The sequence below is a fragment of the Nipponia nippon genome, unplaced genomic scaffold (genome assembly GCF_047370975.1).
Source record: "Nipponia nippon isolate SJK-2023a ecotype South Korea unplaced genomic scaffold, ASM4737097v1 scaffold_6, whole genome shotgun sequence".
NCBI classification, from domain to species: domain Eukaryota; kingdom Metazoa; phylum Chordata; class Aves; order Pelecaniformes; family Threskiornithidae; genus Nipponia; species Nipponia nippon.
In genome coordinates, this window is record NW_028262380.1 from 20,928,354 (window position 1) to 20,948,607 (window position 20,254).

General features: G+C 38.6%; 1 protein-coding gene across 5 annotated transcripts in view; it reads left to right on the top strand.

Annotated features, from left to right (window-relative positions):
- The window catches only part of RBPJ (recombination signal binding protein for immunoglobulin kappa J region), a 156,971-nt gene that overhangs the window by 104,737 nt on the left and 31,980 nt on the right, over positions 1–20,254 (top strand). The window contains exon 1 of one of the 5 annotated variants that reach the window (XM_087736461.1): positions 10,429–10,448. The exons of 3 other annotated variants lie outside the window; for them this stretch is intronic. The gene's annotated coding sequence lies outside the window, so the exon portion shown is untranslated. Of the gene's footprint in view, positions 1–10,428; positions 10,449–15,783; positions 15,805–20,254 lie in introns of those variants that run through there. One more of the 5 variants, XM_087736460.1, reaches the window with a different exon arrangement.

The window sequence follows — 20,254 nt, forward strand, 5'->3', positions numbered from 1 at the left end:
TCAAACTGTGGATATTGTTGTTTAAGGTGCTTTCTTAACATATATTTTACTGGTGGCGCTTGTGATACTTTCTCTGCTGTACTGAGTATTCTCCTATTTAATGCCCTGATTTTAGGCAATTTCCTTCAGTAATGATATTACTTTTTTTTTTTTTAAGATAGAAGATACTATTCTACCAGTGTCCAAATTGCTTTCCTAACTAATATTCATAGAATCATAGAATCGTCAAGGTTGGAAAAGACCCTTAAGATCGAGTCCAACCGTCAACGCTATCACTGCCAAGTCCATCTATACCATGTCTTCAAGCACTGTATCTATCTGTTCTTTAAATACCTTCAGGGATGGAAACTCAACCACTTCCCGGGGCAGCCTGTTCCAATGCTTGACCACCCTCTCAGTGAAGAAGTTTTTCCTAATATCTAACCTAAACCTCCCCTGGCGCAGCTTGAGGCTGTTTCCTCTCGTTCTATCGCTTGTTACTAGGGAGAAGAGGCCGACCCCCACCTCGCTGCAACCTCCTTTCAGGTAGTTGTAGAGAGCAATAAGGTCTCCCCTCAGCCTCCTCTTCTCCAGGCTAAACAACCCCAGTTCCCTCAGCCGCTCCGCATAAGAATTGCGCTCTAGACCCTTCACCAACTTCGTTGCCCTCCTCTGGACACACTCCAGCACCTCGATGTCCTTCTTGTAGTGAGGGGCCCAAAACTGAACACAGTACTCAAGGTGCGGCCTCACCAGTGCCCAGTACAGGGGCACTATCACCTCCCTGGTCCTGCTGGCCACACTATTCTTGATACAGGCCAGGATGCCATTGGCCCTGTTGGCCACCTGGGCACACTGCTGGCTCATGTTCAGGCGGCTGTCAACCAATTTTCTCCTTTTTGTTTTGACATTAGTTGAAAAATATGTATAGCCACTGCTTGGCATTCCTTTCCTCTGATTCCAATTTAGATCCAGCCAATTCTGCTTCCTCTTGTTATATATGCAGCATATTGAAATGATGTTGTTTTTTTAATTTTACGTAGTTGCTTTCAGTCTTGTTCTCTCCTGAATTAGTGACCAGCCCTCAATTAGTTTTGCTTCTACATATTTTTTTTCCTAATGGTGTAGTACACCAGAGTATTCTCTCTCCCCGTTTTTCCCTGTGAAATTTCTGTATAAGCCCTATTCTCTTTGTTCCTGGGCAGTCTGTGTTCACTTACCTTTGTCCAGAGCAGTACTTCCAGAGTACTTCCCAACAGTGTTGCTCCTTACTCTGCATCTGTCATGTTCCTTTCTTTCCTCCAGTAACACCGAAGTGTTACTAGCCCTGCAAGGCTTGTGGTGTGCTTAGGGCATCATCACCATTATCTACAGAATGGGGAAGTCACTGTTACTACTCAACCAATGTTATAATCTAACAACTATATGTTTTAAGTCAAGTCCAAACCCTGTTCCTTGCTTTCTGGAGCTTGGCCATATCGGTGTCTTTGATTGTGGGAGGGGATGTCTCATGAGCACCGGTATGCTGCTCGTCTCCCAGCTAAAGAACTGGTGAGGATTGGAGAGAAAATAGAATCTGAAGAATTGAAGAACCCAAATTATCTTCTGTAACAAAAGACAAAACATTGATACAGAGAGATGAAGAAAATTAAGTTATATGGGGAAAGCCAAAGAAAGACCCTAAATGTTAATATTGTGAAAGTAGGAAATGTATTTTGGGAGGGGCAGGAAGAAGGCATAGTGGAGAATCACTTTATTTTGGAGGAGTTTCATTAGTTCATTTCACTACCCTTCTCTCTTTTGGCATGTTTCAGCCCTCTTCATCATCTTAGAAGTGTATGGGAAGCTATTACTATTTTGTTATCCTTTTGCTACTCCAAGAGGGATGGATAAAATAGAACCTTGAATGAATTCGGAGACTGCAGTCTGTTGCTAGTGGCTTTGTAGGGAGTGTATTGAAAGCTGTGAAGAAACAGGACACTTTGTTCTTACTAACATGGTTCATTTCTAAAGCAACAGAACTGGGAGAAAGGATTGTTTTTGAAGTGATGAAAGTAAACAAAGGAAAGCTGAGACCAGGTTTTGAAAGCTAAATTCTGTAAATAAGCATTGCCCAAAAAGGGGTGTGTATGTGTATACAGATAAACTTCAGGCTGTTTGTTACACAGCTTTGTTATACAACTTGAATTTATATTTACTACACAGAAAGTTTCTCCTAACATAAGATGGGTTAAAAGAACATGTGTAACTTTCTGCATTAAGTTGTAACTTTTCTTTTTGCCTGGTTCGGTGGTTGAATACAAACATTAGATTTGCTTTGCTTAATACCTTTTCAGAACCTTGGAGAAATGGTATTTATACTGGGGTGTTTTAATACAGGTTAAAAACTGCCAGTTTGATTGAAATAGTTCTCTCCTACATTTGTTTTTCTCATCAGAGAAGGAATCTTTAGCAGTTTGTAGATTTTGGGATACACTTGTCATGAATTTGCTTGCTATTGTTACGTCATAAAAAAATATGTATTTGAAAGGTTAACACCAAGATATTCCTGAAGTAGATGTGTAATACTGGTGCACTTTTTCTTTTAACAGTGAGCCTCAGTTTACTCTCGGTGATTAAGCAGCTCATGTGGCCCTTTGGCTAAAACACTCCTCCTCCCTTCATTTTGCAAGAAAATTCGAAAAGTCATATAGGCATGTCCTTTGGATATCAGAATTGGATAGTAATTCCAGCCAGCGAGCCTTAATGTGTGCAACCTTTCTCCTTTGGTAAAAGGAACCTTCGAACATTCGGTCTTGCAACACTGGACCGTAGTTGGAGAAACAGGAAGCAAACACTTAAGCTTTGTCCCAGATCTTCGTTGCTCCTTCGGTCTGTGGCTTCTTCCTTTTTTCAGCTGCTTTCTAAATTTCTATCTTGGAAGCCAAAAGTAACTTCATGCTGTTCTGCTAAGAGTTGAGTCATTTATCAGCTTCTCCTTTGCCAAATAATCTGTAATGGAATCCACTACATTTTCTTCTGCCTGCGGCCATTTATTGCGTCGTCCACTTGCTTTTGCGTTTCTGTCTCAGTCGTCTTGATTCCTTATTCTGTCTGTTTTCTACAGCGTCTACAGTTAATTGTAGCTGTTAGAAACATCTTCTTGAGGACTCTTTGAGTTCAAAGTGCCCTAGGTCTTGGCACGGTATCGTTCCTGTAAGTAGCCTGTATTCACCTATAACTGATACTGCTTGCAAACTTTATCTGTTGGGTGGCATGCAGGTTCAGGGAGCCCTTTTAACAGGGGCTCTAGTATACCTGAAAGGATGGACTGTGTTGGCTTTCATTACAAAACCAGTCAGGATAACTGGGGCTCTCAGGAGCTCTCTATACACCTTATGTGTTGTGAAGAGTGGTGCCCTGATGGTGAGTATGCTTCAGGTTTGTCCTAAGGTGTGCTGGGATGGTCGACAAGATCTTGTAACTATTAAAAGTAGCATAGCTGAGCAGTTGTTGGGTGCTTGTCATGACATTGTTTGTGTAGTTAACAAAGATATATTTCCTAAAGGACATTGTGCTTTGTAGTTGCCAGTCTCTGTGGAAAACTGGAAAATCCTTTCTTTGGAAAAAAAAAAAAAAAACAAAACCTTAAATAGACCAAACCAAACAAAAAAACACCCCACAAAACCCCCCAAAAAACTCAGTTGGATCTGCAGCTTCTGTTTTTTTTTTTCTTAAAAAAAAAAAAAAAAGTCTTATTTTGTTCTCAGAAGTTAGAAACATCTGGTAGCAGGGCTGTGTTGCCTGGTACCAAAGCAAAACTGCTTGGGACACTCAAATGTAGAAGCTCTGGTTTCTTATTTAAATTAGCTTTCTGAAAAGCAGATACATGACTAGTAGAGATTCATTATGCTTTCCCTTACTGTTTGTAGTTAATTTTATTAATAAACATTTGTATTATCATACTGCACTTGACAGCTGGCTTTCTGTGCGTGCCTTCAGACAGCTGTGGCATTCTGTCGCCGCGCTCAGGTCTGTGGCTTCTGAGCCCTGTGATTTGCAGGCTTTTCAAGTGTCACTCCGATATGAAACTGGCTTTGCTGAGGTGTTAAAACTGAATTTTAGTTTTGGGGTGGGGTGACCCTTTGAGGCTGATCATACTGATGATGCCAAGTTGCCTTGGGATTCCCTTGCACATTCTATAGCAGGACTCTCCCTTGATCTCTTCTCTGCCCCACTGGTCTCCAAAGCACATGGTATGTGTCCTTTACTACCTACAGTATGCTTGGACCATGTGAGGTCCAGTTATTAATAAAAGCTTTGTTAATTCCTGGCATCAGCATTGGGCTCGGAAATCCCCTGAACTGAAAATAGTCATAGACAGGAGAATGCTCAGGGGAAGTACCGTTTAGGTTTGTCTGGTTCTTACTCTTCTTCAGCTGTCCATTGATCTTGCTATTGGAGATGGACAAATGGGTTGCTGGAGCCTTGACCTGAGTAAGAATAACCACTGCGTCCACTAACAGTGGGAGCAGAAGGCCCTGCACCTCTGGGTGGACTGTCTTAACTCTGCCCTTCTTCATCACTGCTTCACTTGCTTTGCAGCAGCAAAAGGGAGTGGAGGGGAATGGATGGACAGTAGTCTGGGGTTGGGGAAGTGAATGGACTCTCTAAACACAAAGGCAGATGATGATGTGTGTGTGGAGGCATCCTAATCTTCTTTTGTCTCTTGATTCTCTTGAATTTTCTACTACTGTAAAGACTTTGTTGTCTGAACAAATTTTGGAGGTGGGAAAATTAGATTTCAGTATCTCAGTGTTGAAGTTTTTGTCTGATTCTTTAAATTTTTTTTTGTTAATATATGGAAACATTGAAGACTTTACGGCTTTTCTGTTTTACACATGTTCTTGTATTTAGCTGTAGGGAAGTTGGTCTTTCTCCCCCCAAGGGAGTTTCCTGTGTATATGGAAAAAATACAAAACAGAAGTGAGAAATACCTCAGGCTTCCAAACCTGCCACTCACATTTCACTTCTCCCACTACCCTTCTCATCATAGAAACAGTCCGGCAGTTCTTCCTCTGTCTCCACAGCAATACCATCTATTTAAAGAGCTAGACACCATCATAGCTAATATGGTAGGTAACTTGGCACACAAAATTATTACAACAACCTGTGAACCACTGGGGAAATAAAAAAAAAAAATTAAGTTACACAGTGAAATACTTTTCTGGTGTTTATCTTTAAGTTGCCAGAACGTTTTATTAGGCTTTCTTCAGGCTAGTAAACATAACAGAATTTGATACCTGTTCCAAGAGGTTTATAGTCATAAATAAATCTAGTATGCAACTCATGGGTTTTTTTGTTTTGTTTAAAAATCCACTTAAGGCAGGGGCCCTTAAATTGTGTGTAACTCAACAGTTAAGTTGCATTTCGTAATTTATTATTGTCATTAGAAATTCTGGAGGCCCTCTGCTTACAGTCTGACTGTAGAGCAAACAGTTGGTTTCTATATTTCTTATGCCTGGGTGAACAGCATGTAGATAACAAATTGAAAAGACTTGTAAGATGAAATGCTGTTATTCTATTCTATATGCGTGAATGCTGTTTTGACAGTATTTAAACTTGCCCATAACCATATAAGATAATTTAAGCACTTTAAAATTGTCATTCTGAATTTTCTTGATTTGTTTAGACTGCATTTTGCATATGCTATTGTCAAGTAACAGAGGTTTCTTTTGGTCTCAACGTTGTTCTATAAACACCAAGACTAAAGAACTTGTGTTTCTTATATGTGCCCTGCATGGTGGGGAAAGTTTACAGGACAATACCATGAGCTCCTTCATCCCTAATGGGCAAAGCGTAGCTGTAGTATAGCTGAGGCATATGCTTACTATCTATCCAAATGGCATATGCAAAGTGACCAGCTGTGAAACAGTACGTAATTTCCAAGTTCTGCTTGTCTTTTTCAATGACATCAGTATTTTGGAAATGTCTATCCAGCCTCCAGTTTTCATAAAACTCATAGCAACTTTAAAAACTCTTTTCTTCTTTTTAAACTTAGAACTGATTTATGGATTCCAAAGTTATTGCAAGGATGGCTGATCAGTTTCATAGCATAAGCTTCATTTTTTAGTAAACTGGGAAACTGAAGCAATGAAGTAGTATTAGCTGTTAGTAGAATACTAAGCCTGCTCTGTGGACACATTAGTGTGTCCATATTTTCCAGAATGCATTAATGCCTTGGAAGAAAAGATACCATCTCTCTAAAATGCTGAATTCTAAGCCGTAACTTTTAATATAGGTCATCCCCTGATTTTCTTTAGGACGAGACTTCTTTTGTTCATTTGTCTTGGCTGCACAGGCATCTGCATGTTTTAATTCAGGAGTTCAGCTTATCTATCTGATTGCCGAACCTTAATGACTGCATTTGTCCTTGATTTTCCCATTTTTCTTGGAGAGCTCAGTCTGCCCTGTGTGAAGCAGCAGTAGGCAGGAATTGCAGGAAGGAAATCTCCCTATTGATTAGTGTGTTCCAGGTACTACGCACTTGGCAGTCCTATGTTGGCAATCATTTTTAAACCGGTCGAGATAAGAGTGAGACGGCAGTAGCTGCTAACTGAAATGACTTCTTAACTTTGGCTGTTTAGTACTTCAAAACAGTTTTGACAATTTACTTTCCCTTCTGGCCTGAATGTACTTGAAAGGGTGAGACAATGTTTTGAAAAGAGGTTGGGTTCCGAGCTCAGCAGTTGGGAGTCTTCGCAACACTGCTTAGGCACGCTTATCATGCAGCAAAACCCTTACACAAAAATCTGTGCCAGCACAGGCATTATTCTGGGAAACTAGTGTTGTAGCAGTCACAGGTTCAAGATCATGCAGAAGTTAAGTGCTGTTGGGTAAAACTTTCTTTTAAAATACTAGTTCCTTAAACACTCAGAATGCCTAGGTCAAGTAAAATCTGTCTCAGAAACATTCTTGTTTTGAAGTTGGCTTCACAGTTTATAGTGTACCTCATTAAGATGCAGGGAGAAGTTTTACCAGTAATTTGCATCTGTGTGGAGTTTAAACTTGACAAACCTGAAAAGCAAGCCTACTTGAATTAAGTATGATTCACACAATTTCCATTTAAAAAAATGGACAATAATAACTGCTTTGCATTTGTGCTCTGCAGATTTTTTTTTCTTATGAAAAATGCCCCATAAGAGCTATTTGTGCACAACAGGAGCATGTGTAACTATGTAAGAGAGCTGTAATATTATAATACCAGAAGAAAGGATGATATGGTCTTAGCCTGCTGACATCCCAGACACATAATCTAATCTTTTTGTATGGTTGTTGTAAATTTACTGTGATAAGGAGAACTAAAAGTGTATTTTTGGAGTGTCCGTTTAATTATCTTGTTCGGGGATCATTGACCCATTTACCACAACAGTTATTAAAAGTATTATCATATTTGATGATAGGTATTGTGGAGATTATATTTCTCTGGCAATTTGTTTGCAAATATTTGAGTTTTGCAATTAATAATAGCAGTAATTGAAAGGAATTTCTAGCTTATACCGTGTGAACAGAAATATATGTGTTTTTATACATACCCTGTTTTCCTTTTTCAAGAGTCAAGCATTTGTCAAATGGGAATATGAATTTCCTGTGTCTTTCCTGTGTGGGAATGCTCAATTAATTATTGCAGGGGCTGTAGCTGAAGTATAAATTAATCTCTTAGAAACACAGAAGTAATTAATCTATGAATCAATTCAACAACAACAACAAATCCAAAGCTTTTAAATCTTTTAAAACATTTATGTTTTTATTAAAACACAGGTTTGTAAACTGCAGAGGGAATATCACCTAATTTTGCTGTCTAGTTATGTGACTTCAAAGGTTTTAAGAATAATTTGCTTATATAAAATGCTCCCCAGTTGGAGACCATTAGCACAACCGCAGTGAAAAAGATTGACGATGAAGAATGGCCTCCAAATGATTTAGCTGTCCTAGAAAGTTGAAAACGAGCCTTCTAATTCTCCCTCTTTTCTGGGATGTGTGTTTATTGCTGCTGTTTTTATATTCATGGGACTATGTATTCATAAGCTTAATTACGAAACAATATCCTTGAGATTGATTAATTCTAGGATACTGACAGCTCATTTTGCAACTGCGCCCAGTTAATGTTGGTGTAACCACATAATTCCTGGGTGATGCAATAAGAAAACATCTGAAATCTAGGAAAACCTGTAATTTTGTAGAACAGGTTGGTGCCAAATATGGCTTTGTTAAAAAGTGTATGTATTCACAGGTTTTGTGTCATCATTTTAATCTACTGAAGAGATGAATTCTGTTTGCCAATTTGGAAATTACTGTGTGCATGGAAACCTGCTTCTGAGCTGATAACCTATTCTCTGCTTACATACTGATATCATTTGTGAATTGTTTTACAAGTCTAGAATCAGTGGATGAGAGAGAGTTGCATAGAAGTAAGCTGATACAACTCTAGCAGTTTCCTTTTAATGAATATGAGGAGCTGCTTCCATTTTGCATTTTGAAGGATTGCAGCAGTTTGGAAGTTGGAGGGAGAAAGGGAATGAAAGGAGAGGGTGCAGACTGTAATAATACTGTTTTAAAAAAAACCTCTAAAATACAGAAAGTTGACTCAACTGACTGAGTTGCTGGAGGAGGGAGATGATAGGGAATCGTCCCCATTTCCTAAAGGTGTTGTTTAGAAGTATAAAAATATAATAATTTTTTTTAAAATGGCTCTTGAAAATTTTGCTTTGGTGGGCTAAGCACTGTATATACTATTGCTATCAGAGCTAAGAAAAGATCAGTAAAGGGAATGTATGAATTGTGGTTTTTTTAATTGCGTTATTTAAAACACAGTGAAGTGGGACTAAACTGAAGCTATGGATGCAGCAGATTTCTAATAGCGCGCTGCTACCGAAGTGGGGGGTCACATTCTGCTCTGAGTGTTCCTGTTGATTGCATTGTGGTGGCACTGGCATTCATTGGGTTTTTGACTGAATCACTAAAATTCACTTCCCGTCCTTCCTTTCATCCCCCTCCTCCCCAAAAAGATAGTTTTTGTTCTGGGTTACTGATTTGAATCTATCTGTGGAAAGGTCTGACAAGTGCTGGAGTTTGGTGTGTAAGGGTAGGTCAGGGTAGCTGGGGGAACTGGCAGGAAAGACCTGTGTTTGGTGGTGACAAATCAGCTCAGCTGCCTGTGAAGCCGCAGTCCAACTGTGAGCTGGAGCAGCTGGACACAGACACGTCTGCGTGCCCTGACCCGGCAGAGAGGTGGGAGAGGCATTTGAGACAGTGGTGACTTAAACTGTCACGGCAAGACTTGTCAGAGTTGGTCTGCTTAAACCTTAGAGATGTCAGTATACTTAGCTGTCATTTTGCATTAAGTTCTGACTGCGTTTGGGGTGACAGTCTTAGAACTATCCTAAGCTAAACTTTGAGGATGTTAGTCTGCTGGTAAGATCTCTTAATTATGCTTAAGACTTGTTTTTTGCAAGTCCTTTTCCTTAAACAAAAGGAAACAACTGACTCAAGACATTAAAAATTCAAATAGTGTAGTGGATACACTTTTTTAACTTTCTAGGTTACAGAATTCTTCTGTGTTTTATTTTCTTACATATAATTCTTTTCCATGAGAGTTACAGACTTGCTAGAATGTAGGAGAAAACAAGCTTAGCTGCTCCTCCTGTGTAATCTTTTTTGGCTTCTGTTGAATTTGATGAGGTGACCGAACAGCTTTCTGCAACCAAACCCACTCGATTCCCCCTGTCTCCTGCTTCCCAGTGTATTGGTGATGTGACAGATTGATGGACTGAGCTGGCTCCTGCTGAAGGTCTGAGCTCTGCAGGTGGTGCAGGGGAAGCTGGTTGAGGAGCTTGGGGCAGGACAGTAAGCCCCTTAGAGACAGATTAATTAGTACGTTCTCCTTGTTTTTCTGCTGATAGGAAGCAGGTCACTGTAGTAATGAAGCTCCTTTGTTGATGTGGGTATAGAGTAAGGAAAAGCATATGGAAGACTGATTAACCTATTACTTTAATAGAGCGGTGGTTAGAAATTTTGCGCTGATCGATGACTGTCCCTGTCAAGAACCTGTTACCTCTTTAAGAGGTGTTCAAAAGAAATACATATTTGCCTTTATGGTTAGTGAGGTTAGGCTGGCTATTGAGAATCTTCCTCCTTTGCAAGCTCAGTATGATTCTTTACCACTTCCTTGCAAAATCATTCACAATTTCTGCTTCTATTATGTATTTTTGGCATTACAGCGAATGGTGGCAATTCGAAGAAAACCATGAACCTTTTTCCTAGCAGTTACTCTTTTTTGGTTTGCGTGGATGAAGATAAAAATAATGAGCTTTGTATTGCATATTCTCTATGGAGTTACAAATAGCTGAGCCAAATTATATTGTGTTTTAGGGACTGAGATTCTGTTGGCATGCTGATTTTTCAAGCTGATAACTCTTTCAGTTGCTGAGGTAAGTGTGTGCAAATCTGCAGTTGCCAATGAACATTTGAGCCAACATTATTAGGGAGTCAATCAAAAAGCAATAATAGCCTGTGAATGTAAAGAAATCTTAATAAATGGAGTAATTTTTGATGATGTTTCTCGCATTCTACACCATTCTAACATTTTAATGGCATGCTTTAAGGTGGTAGTATCTAAGTTCTTTAGTATAGTTGAGATCTTTGGCCTACTGTAGCTTCTTGCAGCAGGTACCTACAGCAAAAAGCAAAAGCAGGGAAAACACATCTCCAGATATATGTTTAGCCACTTTCTTGTTCTTAAATAAGTTGTCATTACTGATTTCCTTTCCTTACTTAGTGTGGCAGAGTTGTGCAGGTTCTGTCTGGATTAAAATTATGTTCATTTTGGACTAGACCTTTGATTTTTAAAATCATGTAGAAGTACAGTGATTTACTGGATGAAGTTTTTTTCCAAATGTAGGTAGACTATTATAAAGAAGTGAATTTGTTTACTTCTGTAAGTTGTTTAAAAGTGAGTCTATTTACTGATACGGTGCAAGCTGTATTTAAATTGCAGTTGTGGTTTCTTTTTATGGGAATTGGAAAAGAGAGAGGACAATAATGAAAGCAACGTGGGAGGATGAAAGCGGGTCAGAAAAGGGAGAGGGAGTTTCTAATTGAACCAGTGACTTCCAGTGAGAGGGCGTGACTAAATGAAGCAGAGCTTTTTCTATTGTATTTATGTCAGTATTATTTGATATAGTGCCAAAAGTGTATATAGTGCTGTACAGTAGAAGACTTGTTTCAAACACGTAACATGTTCCCTGTGCTGGAGGACTTAAATTCTTTTAGTATAGGCTGGAGCGGTACAGGATCATGCAGTACAAAGATGTGATAGTGCGTGGTTGGTGGCATTCATCCTGGAGCAGGTGGGTCTTTTTTTTTTTTTTTCCTTGAAGAGAGGGAACGTTTTGTGTATCGATCAAAAACTTTCTGGTTTTGTGATTTCAGGGGCTGCTGTGCCCCCTACTTCCAAAGAGCCACAGTGCAGTTGGACCACCCATCATTCGCTCTTTACGGGGAGAAAAGGACTTTAGGAGTAGGAGAAATGCTAGCATTGTTCATGTCCCTTACACATTCTCGAATGGTGAGGTTTTAATTAATTTTATCTCCTTTTGTAGGATGGATAAGCAAGAGGGTATATTGAGTCAGTAGTATTTCAGAGCAGGTTGGTTGAGGTTGGCTCTTTGTACATTATGTGTGGATATGAAAACTGTATATATTTTTCAAAACAGGTAAGCTTTTAGTTCAACTCCTAATCTTCAGGACAAAGTCTTCATAGCAATATTTATTACAGCAGACACCCTAATGAGAATCAGGGCCTAAGTGCTGCTGGCAGGTGAAAGTGAGAGTGAGTTTATGACTGCATGTGACTCTGTGCATGTGTTCATCCTGAATGATGAACCAGCCTGCGGCCTGATGGGTGATCTGGAAACTGTCATTTTGCTGACTTCATCAGCTCTAGAGGATCGTGCTTATGAACACAGTTGCATCTGGAGGGAGCAACAGGGGAGATAGGTGTCATTTCTTCAGCAGTTTCCGTACCTCAGGTGTGTGGTATTATAGAAAGAATAAGAGCCTCTGAAATGCATCATTTATCTGTGTATTTAGTTGCATATGTCATGTTACATAAACGTAAGTATGTTCATAGCAAAAAAAAAAAAACCACTCCTAAGATATATATATATCGCTGCAAAGTAATGGATCTACATAATCTTCAGTGTCTTCTGCACCTTTCATAGAACTGAGTAATGGCCACAGCGGTATTTTTATTGAGGAAGTAGCACAGCAACAACTTCTGTGGCTCTGCTAAGTGAAAGGAAATAGTAGAAGACCATAAAACGTTTAGGGTATGAGTAGTCTTAAGGATTTAAAAACTCCTTTCTCTAAAATGCTACACAGATAAAGCCACAGTAGTTAGGGACACTCACAGTGTAGGTTGGGTTGTATTAGGCTGTATGGCATTAAGTTATAACTGTAAAGATCAGTGGAGGGCAAAGAAAAAATACGTGTGGGACATGGAGGTGGGTAGCCTGAGAAAAGTAAATTACTCAGAACTTTCTGAAGAATTAAGGCTGTGTGGAATTGTAGGCTGTGGAGTATAAAGTGGCTGAGAGAAGAATTCATGACCTGTCCTTTCTTTTGACCATGTAAGTTTATTTTAGTTCTTTCCTTTTAGTTTGTTTCCAATGTGGTGTTTGTTTAGCACTGGATGTTACTGGTAGTACAACTGTCTCTGTTTCCCTTAATGATCAAACTTGTGGATATTGAACTCATTTTTTGTTTTGGAAGAGATAAAATTTTCCTTCTGAAGGTCTTTGTTTTAGCCATTTGTATGGTTCATTTATTCAATATCCTCATCCATGGAAAAGATAAATGTGAAATGTTCTATTTGAGCATAAGTAATAATTGCTTGTGTTTACTTCCATCTTAACTGAATTCATATATCCAATGATATGTCTTTTGCATTAATTTCTTAGAAATTGTGTCCTTTAGGTGTTTTGGTTTTTTTAATCATGTGCTAAACCTTCAGAACATAACTTTTGAGCTGCGCATTTTTACCACTGACAAATCATAACAGTGCCCTATTTCAGCTTCAGTTAAAAAATAAAGGATATCAGTGTGGAATAAGGTGCACCTATAGAAATGACATGCATCAGTTATCTCCAACAGCAAACAAATATTAGAGTGATATGAATCAACAGCTACATTTAATGTATATTTCATAGACCGATCATAGCAGAAACCACTGTATGAAATTTTGTGATCTTTTTTATATGCCAGCTTGTGCCAGATCATAAATGGCCATTTTTTAATACGTAGGAATTCTCTTTGTGTCTGTGAAACCACCAGATGGGATAATGTTTCCTAGTGATAGATCCTTTCCCTTGGGAGTTGTTCCAAAATGTTTGTAAGAGAATATGGTTGTGTAGGTGAATGCACAGAAATGTTTTAAGTATTTGCATCTTGTCTTCACAGAAATCTGCGCACAGGAAAATATTACATTAACAGAAAATTCCTGTGTTTTAAAACGTACATCTGCTACTTTGCTTTTACTATTGATGTAACATGTTACTCTAAATGTAGAAATCAGCAAAACCAAAACAAAGCTGATGTGGAGTAGCTGTCTTACCATGTAGGTTGCAGTATACTGCTTAACTTGTATGACACATTTTTAACAAATGGAAGATTAAGGGATAGCTCCTGAGAACTATTCAGTGTGTCCTGTACATGGGCACTGTTGTATATATGTTGGCTTTGATGATTTTAAGCATGTTTAAACTCCATGACTATGAACTTTCCTCAGTGCTTCTTCAGTTCCTCACTAATTTGTCTGTGGTAAGCAAATTGAAGCTGGAAATGGGCAGAGGATAGAGGATTAAAAGAAAGAGAGAAAATAGAGTCCCAGCATGCTATTTGAATCCATCTCTTTCAGCTTTTCTCAGATGATGTCTCTGTTAACAGCTGAAAAGGAATACTTTTATATTAATCCTCAAACTGTAAATGTAAAGCTAGAAAACCTAGTATTTTACTTTCCTAGATCTTGGACAACCTCAGTAGGCAAACCGAGTGAGCTCACATACTGCTGAGCTTGTAGTACACCACCTTTAATAGGTTTATGATAACTGATCACATAGCAACTTGAAATGAATTCTTTGAAAAGTATTTTTGTTTCTTATGGTAGAAGCAGTAGGCCCTGTTATGATGAGGGTTGTCTTGTGCTAAAGGCTGAATGTACATTTGGACGACTTTCTAGCTTTCCAGATATGTAGCAGCTGTTTTAAAGTTGAGGGAGAATGATTAAAAAATACCTGTAAATGACTAGTCTTATTTTAATTTCTTTCTTTAAAAGGCTTTTGTCTCACTGTCCAACCCCAAAATCTTCACATTCTTTCACAAGTTTCATGGCTATAGAAGCGGTCTAGAAGAAGGTTGCATCTGACAGTTGACTGTGTTTTTAGGAGTGGGATTAAACGAAGCACAGAGCTTTCTTTTGCTACATTCCTAACTACAGTATACCTATAGTAGTTGAAATGGCAGTATTTCTTTCTCCCCAGTCCTGTCACGCTTAATGGCTTTTGGGATACCAGCTATTTAGTAGATATTAGAAATGTTGGAACTTAACTTCAGCCTCTCACCAAACTTCATTGTCACTTCGTATTGTTGGAGAGCAGAGGTTGGAATTTCTTACGTTCTTTCTTTCTGAATTGCATAGTGTATTCTGAAACTTTTGGATAGATTCTGAAATTCTTTTCATTAGACTCCTCCTGTTTCAAGCATATTTTCCCCTCAGACCTCCTCTGAGAAAGTAAAAACTTCCTTTAGTCTCTCTCCTGTATTTAATTTACTATTCTTAATCATCTCTATCCCCTAGTAAGCCTATGCGAAGAACACTGTGTTTGTCTCAAAACCCATTTATTTGACAGCTTTGTTTAAGGCAAGTGGGACTTGCCACTCAGTCTCTGGGTTTTCTACTGCCCTGGAATAGTGATTGCCGTATCTTATTTCTGACAATGTTGAGAGGTTTGTGCTTCAGGAGGAGGAGCTGGAATGATTGCACTGAACAGTTATGGGATCACTTCCTTCCAGGGAAGTTTCCTTCTGAGCACTTGTCTGGGGATCGTTTCCAGAACCCTTACTGAGGTATTACAGTCATCTCTTGTAGCTTATTAAAGAGATCCTCTAATGTGCTCTGCAGCAAGTACCGTGATACGTGCTGTCATATAACTGGACTAATAAAGAATTGGTTTCGCTGTTCAGGAAATATGTTAGGCCCTTACTAGATCAGTCAAAAGCACCAACAAGTGTGTAGGTCCAATTGGAAATGATTTGGCAGTCAGACGTTTGGGAGTGAAACTGTTCCAATGAACAGGCGCTCTGTGCCTTTTCAAAATCCGGCACTTGTTTCCCATGTAGAAAGCATCCATTTTTCTTTAATTTTTCTTGTTGTACTGGGTCTGGCTGGGATGGAGTTAATTTTCTTCATAGCAGCTGGTATGGTGCTGCGTTCTTTGTGACCAAAACAGTGTTGATAACACATGAGTGTTTTAGCTCTTGCTGAACAGTGTTTGCACAGCATCAAGGCCTTCTCTGTTTCTCACTCTGCACGTGTCTGTCCCCCCACAGTGACTGGGGGGTGCGCAAGACGCTGGGAGGGGGCACAATCAGGCAGACGACCTGAACCAGCCAAAGAGATATTCCATGCCATATATTGTCATGCTCAGCAATAAAATGGAGGGGGGTTTAGAGAGGTTACCCAGCTTTTTCTTGGGAACTGGCTGGGCATCGGTCTGCCCGTGGGACGTGGTGAGTGATTGGCTTGTTTTGTTTTGTTTCTCTCTCCTTCCACTTCTCCTTTGTTTGCTAAACAGTTTTTATCTCGACCTACAAGTTCTCTTGCTTTTTACTCATGCTTTTCTCTTCACCCATCTGATGGCAGCAGGGAGTAAGCGGCTGTGTGGCGCTTAGTTGCCTACTGGGCTTAGCCCCCAGCACCCATGATGATCTCTTCATGCTTGTGTAAGGCAAAAAGAAAATAAAGAGATCTCAATGCAGATCTCAACACATGGATATCTGCTGTAATGTGTTTCGGGATTCTTCAGGGTAAGGCAAGCGTTTTGCTTTTATTTTCAACGTTGAAATTTTTGAGACACTGTGAAAACTTCTGTCCCAAAAAAAGTCAACAGAGAAAACAGTAACTGTAGTGTATTTTTACTAGTCTTTGTATATTCTGGAGTTAAATCTGAATGTTTTGCCTCGCCACAGGCTTTTCTGGTGCCTCATCTCCCATACTGTTCTCGGGCCCATTGTTCTCACCTAGCGAGTCTTAGTTTGCCACTCGTTTCTTCCCGTTCTCAGTCCTCACTCTTCCTGCTGTTCCCCCCATGTTGGCCTCTCCAACATGCTTGCTTTCTGCTTAGCTGTTATTCCTACTGTATTAAAATTTGACAACTCCCTTTTGCTTTTTGCCTCTCTGGAGAGCATTATTTACAGAAAGATCCGTGCTATTCTTACTAGATGCCAAAAATTGTGTCAGTCTCTAGGCCAAGTGAAGATAGAATTCTTCAGGCAAATTGCTAAAGTTTGCCTCTGTTTGAATGTTGTAGAAATATTTTTTTAAGGCTTCTGTGCTTGGTAAATAAAGGTGAATGGACTTTCTCAGGGACTGTAAAAAGCATATTCTTGGCTGAAGGCCAATACTGGGAAAAATTGAAGTTCATATTCCAGGCAGGAGGATGCTAGAGCAGTGTAGTGACCCCTGATTTTTCAGTGAAAGTTGACGATGGGACAGCATGTGATTTTTTTAATATATATTTTTTTAATAGTTTTGTTCTTGCAAATGGCAAAACTGTCTTGGTTAATTTTTTTTTATTTTTCCTTCCAAAGTTGACTTGACACATAGAACCATTGGGGGAAAAAAAAATTGAAAAAAAAGTTGACAAAAAAATTCAGCCCAAACAGTTAAGTTTCTCTCCAGAAAGTAAGACTGTATAACAGAAAAAAAGTTTGGTACTATTAGTAGAGGCATATCATAACTGATAGATTTTCTTTGTCTTTGTGCTCCTTTGTAGATGCTGGAAAGAGTGGAAATTCATACTCCTGCAGCCATAGAAAACTGTAGTATAGCATGTATTGTATTGGAGCTAGGAATTCTAAACAGGATTTGTCATTCTGCTATTTTCTGAAAACATTTGAAACTTACCCTATATGTTGTGTTATGTTTTTACCTAACCTGAGAATATTAAAAGTTTGAGCAAAACTAGTTTGTGTACCTGTAAGATTAATGTTAGTGCACTTGTTCATTTCCATAGTTACTTGAAAGGCAGTAAAGAGGTAAAAAGAAAAACAGTAAGTTCACTTCCCATTCTGTGAATGGGGAAAAGAAGTTTGAATAAAAGTTTGAATGGCAGACTGGGATTTGCTAAATGAAAAAGGTGGACTTGAAAAGAAGAATGATTTGGGACATGATGTGGGAGAAAAGATTCCTGCAGTGCAAAATGTGGAAGTGAAATTAATTTATGCAAAGCATCAGAAGACAAAGTACAGGACAGAACAGAATACAAACTAGTGGTTGGAGAAAATACAGGACTGGGAAAAAAATTATTAGAACAAGTAGAACTTGCTGCAACTGCAAGTGATTATGGTGTGACTAATGCTCACGCTCATGTTTGCAGTGCAGTGTGTTAGGGAAATACTAATAAAATACAGTTTGCACTGAATTAGTTTTGTGAATTGAAATGGCAACTTAAGTGTATGTCCAGAATTCCAATACAGTACACCTGAAACAGCGCTTAGTCTTGGGTAGTAAAATAACAAAGACAGGAAAGGAAAGGAACTTGGTGAGCATTCAGATATAATGATATATAACTTATAATTAGGATTTCAAATTACATATATTTGGTTTGTTTAATAACCACTATGGGAATAGAACTATGATACATTTTTAGTTTCTTCTCCTGTATATTTTTGTTATCCATCAATCTGCATATTTTCAAGATGTAAACAACGAGGAGGAATAGTAATACTGAATATAAAAAGAAATTCCAGAACAGTGAAATTCAGGGAAAACCTGCACAAGAAAAATGTTGCAGTCTCTTGTCATCTCTGACAGGCAACCTTGAAATGTCTGAACTGGCTCATTTTTCAACATGCCAGTCAAATACAAATCATAGCTTGTACAATGTCTGTCATTTAGTACAAAACCATAGATGATTTGTTTCTTGCACTTTCAAATGGGCTGTCTTAACATCAGAAAAATTAAAAAGCCTCTTAGTCTTTTCTTCTATATGGCAGTTTCTGATAGCTTTTGTACTTCAGGTTGTGTTGTCAATACAGGTATCTACATCAAGTTGCGAACATATGGAAAGAGTAAACCCGATGAACCATTAAATGAAATACATGTGATACTTCTTTTTTTTCAATTTTCTTGTGTTATTTGTATGTCTTGAGTTTTGCAATGTGACTGAAAATCTGGCATGCTGGATACAATTGCTGCTGTGGAATATACCAGGTTGATAGGAGTATACATACTGGACAGTACCTGCTGGTCATCAGTAATGGACGATTAAGAAAAGAATATGAAAGACAGGGTAAATGTAGGCTTTTTTTTTTTTTCCTCCTGGTAACTTCTTTGCTGCTGGTAGAACATGGTTTAGGTTTTCCTGAGAACAAGGTTGTAAAAAATAGGTCATTATGCTTAATAGAAGCTAATGGAGTTCTGTACCTTCTGTATCTTTTGAGTCTATTTGTGCTTTCAGCCTCCACAATATCCTCTAGCAATATGTTTCACAACTGAGTTATAACAGTGTTTGTAGAGCAAGGAAAAATTTTCTCATCCTAAGTGAAATTTTCAGATATTAGCTATATGTCCTGATTCCTGTGTTTGTGGGAGAAAATAACCACCTCCTTTTCATATTTTGCATATCTTTTATTAGTCTGTTAGGTCTTTGCCTCTGTCACTTTTTGTCTTGTGCTCTCACTAAAGGTTAAAGAGTTTTAGCCAATTGCATATGAAAACTATTGATCATCCATATAGATTTTTGTGGTACCTTTTATTACTCTGAGAACTTTTTTCTGCTACGTTTTCAGTGAACTTCAGGCAGTTTTCAGAATTGTTGGTGTGTGGCAGAATAATGCTATGAAATGGTAATGTTTGTGTTTCCTATTCCATTCTTAATCATTTCTGAATTCTAACTTCTTTGACTTGCTATTGAGCTAGGGAGGTTTTTTACTGGATGTGTAAGAACGCAATGTCAATAAACCTTATTCAGGTACATATTGGTCACTTATTTAAATAATTTGATTTATGGCATTCTTGTACAAGTCACATTAATTTTTCCTAAAGTGTAATTATCCCTGTGAAAATGTCTACTAATCTAAGTGGTTTGTAGGTCAAGTCCTAGAGTTATTAGTTCTGAAGAACATTTATGGGATCTTTGAAATGATTTTGAGGTGGCACAGGAAAGTGCTGTTCATTGACACCAAGGCTGGGGTATATAACTATCAGTCATCTGTCAAGGTGATGTTATTCAGGAAAAAGTAGCTGAATTTAATTTGGAGAAAAAAATCGGACTTTAAGTAAAGATGAATATGTGGTTTCTTCCTATTCTACCTCTCCCTCTGATGTATATTGAAAGAATAATAAAAGATTTAGCAAATTTAGTTTGCATTGTCTCTTTGGAAGGTTCGTGTTGCTAAAGGTAGCATTTATATGTGTTCACAAGTTGATTACAGTGACATCTTTAACTTTATTTTGGATGGAGAAGGCTAGGGAAAGCTGGCATGTGATTTATAAAGGTACTGCACTGAGCATCAGATGATCGGAGTTTACCCTGTGCATGCTGTGCAGCTCCAGAATGACTCAGTGCTTTAGCTTGGCCTCTGAAGAATGGGGATTTTGGTACTTTTTCCTGTGCTGTGTAGTCAGGATTTGACTGAAGAAAAAGATGGGGTTTATTTCTTTAAGTAATTGCAACTGTTTTGTTGTAGATGCCTTGTTAATAAAGTTCTTCTTAAGCAGCAATAAGCATATGTGCAAGGGGAATATATCTGCTGTGCTCAAGAGTTCTGCACGGGTAGATGTTGCCTTAGGGGAGTGTCAGATTTTATCTGGGAGGTTTTTTTGTGTCTAATGCAGTTTCTGATGTACTAATGTCCTCATCTCGGATCGGATCTATTGGCCACAGTACAAGCAAGCATGGTGTCCTTAATGCCTCCTTTGCTCCAAAATAGGCACCTCTTAATTTTTTTTTTCATG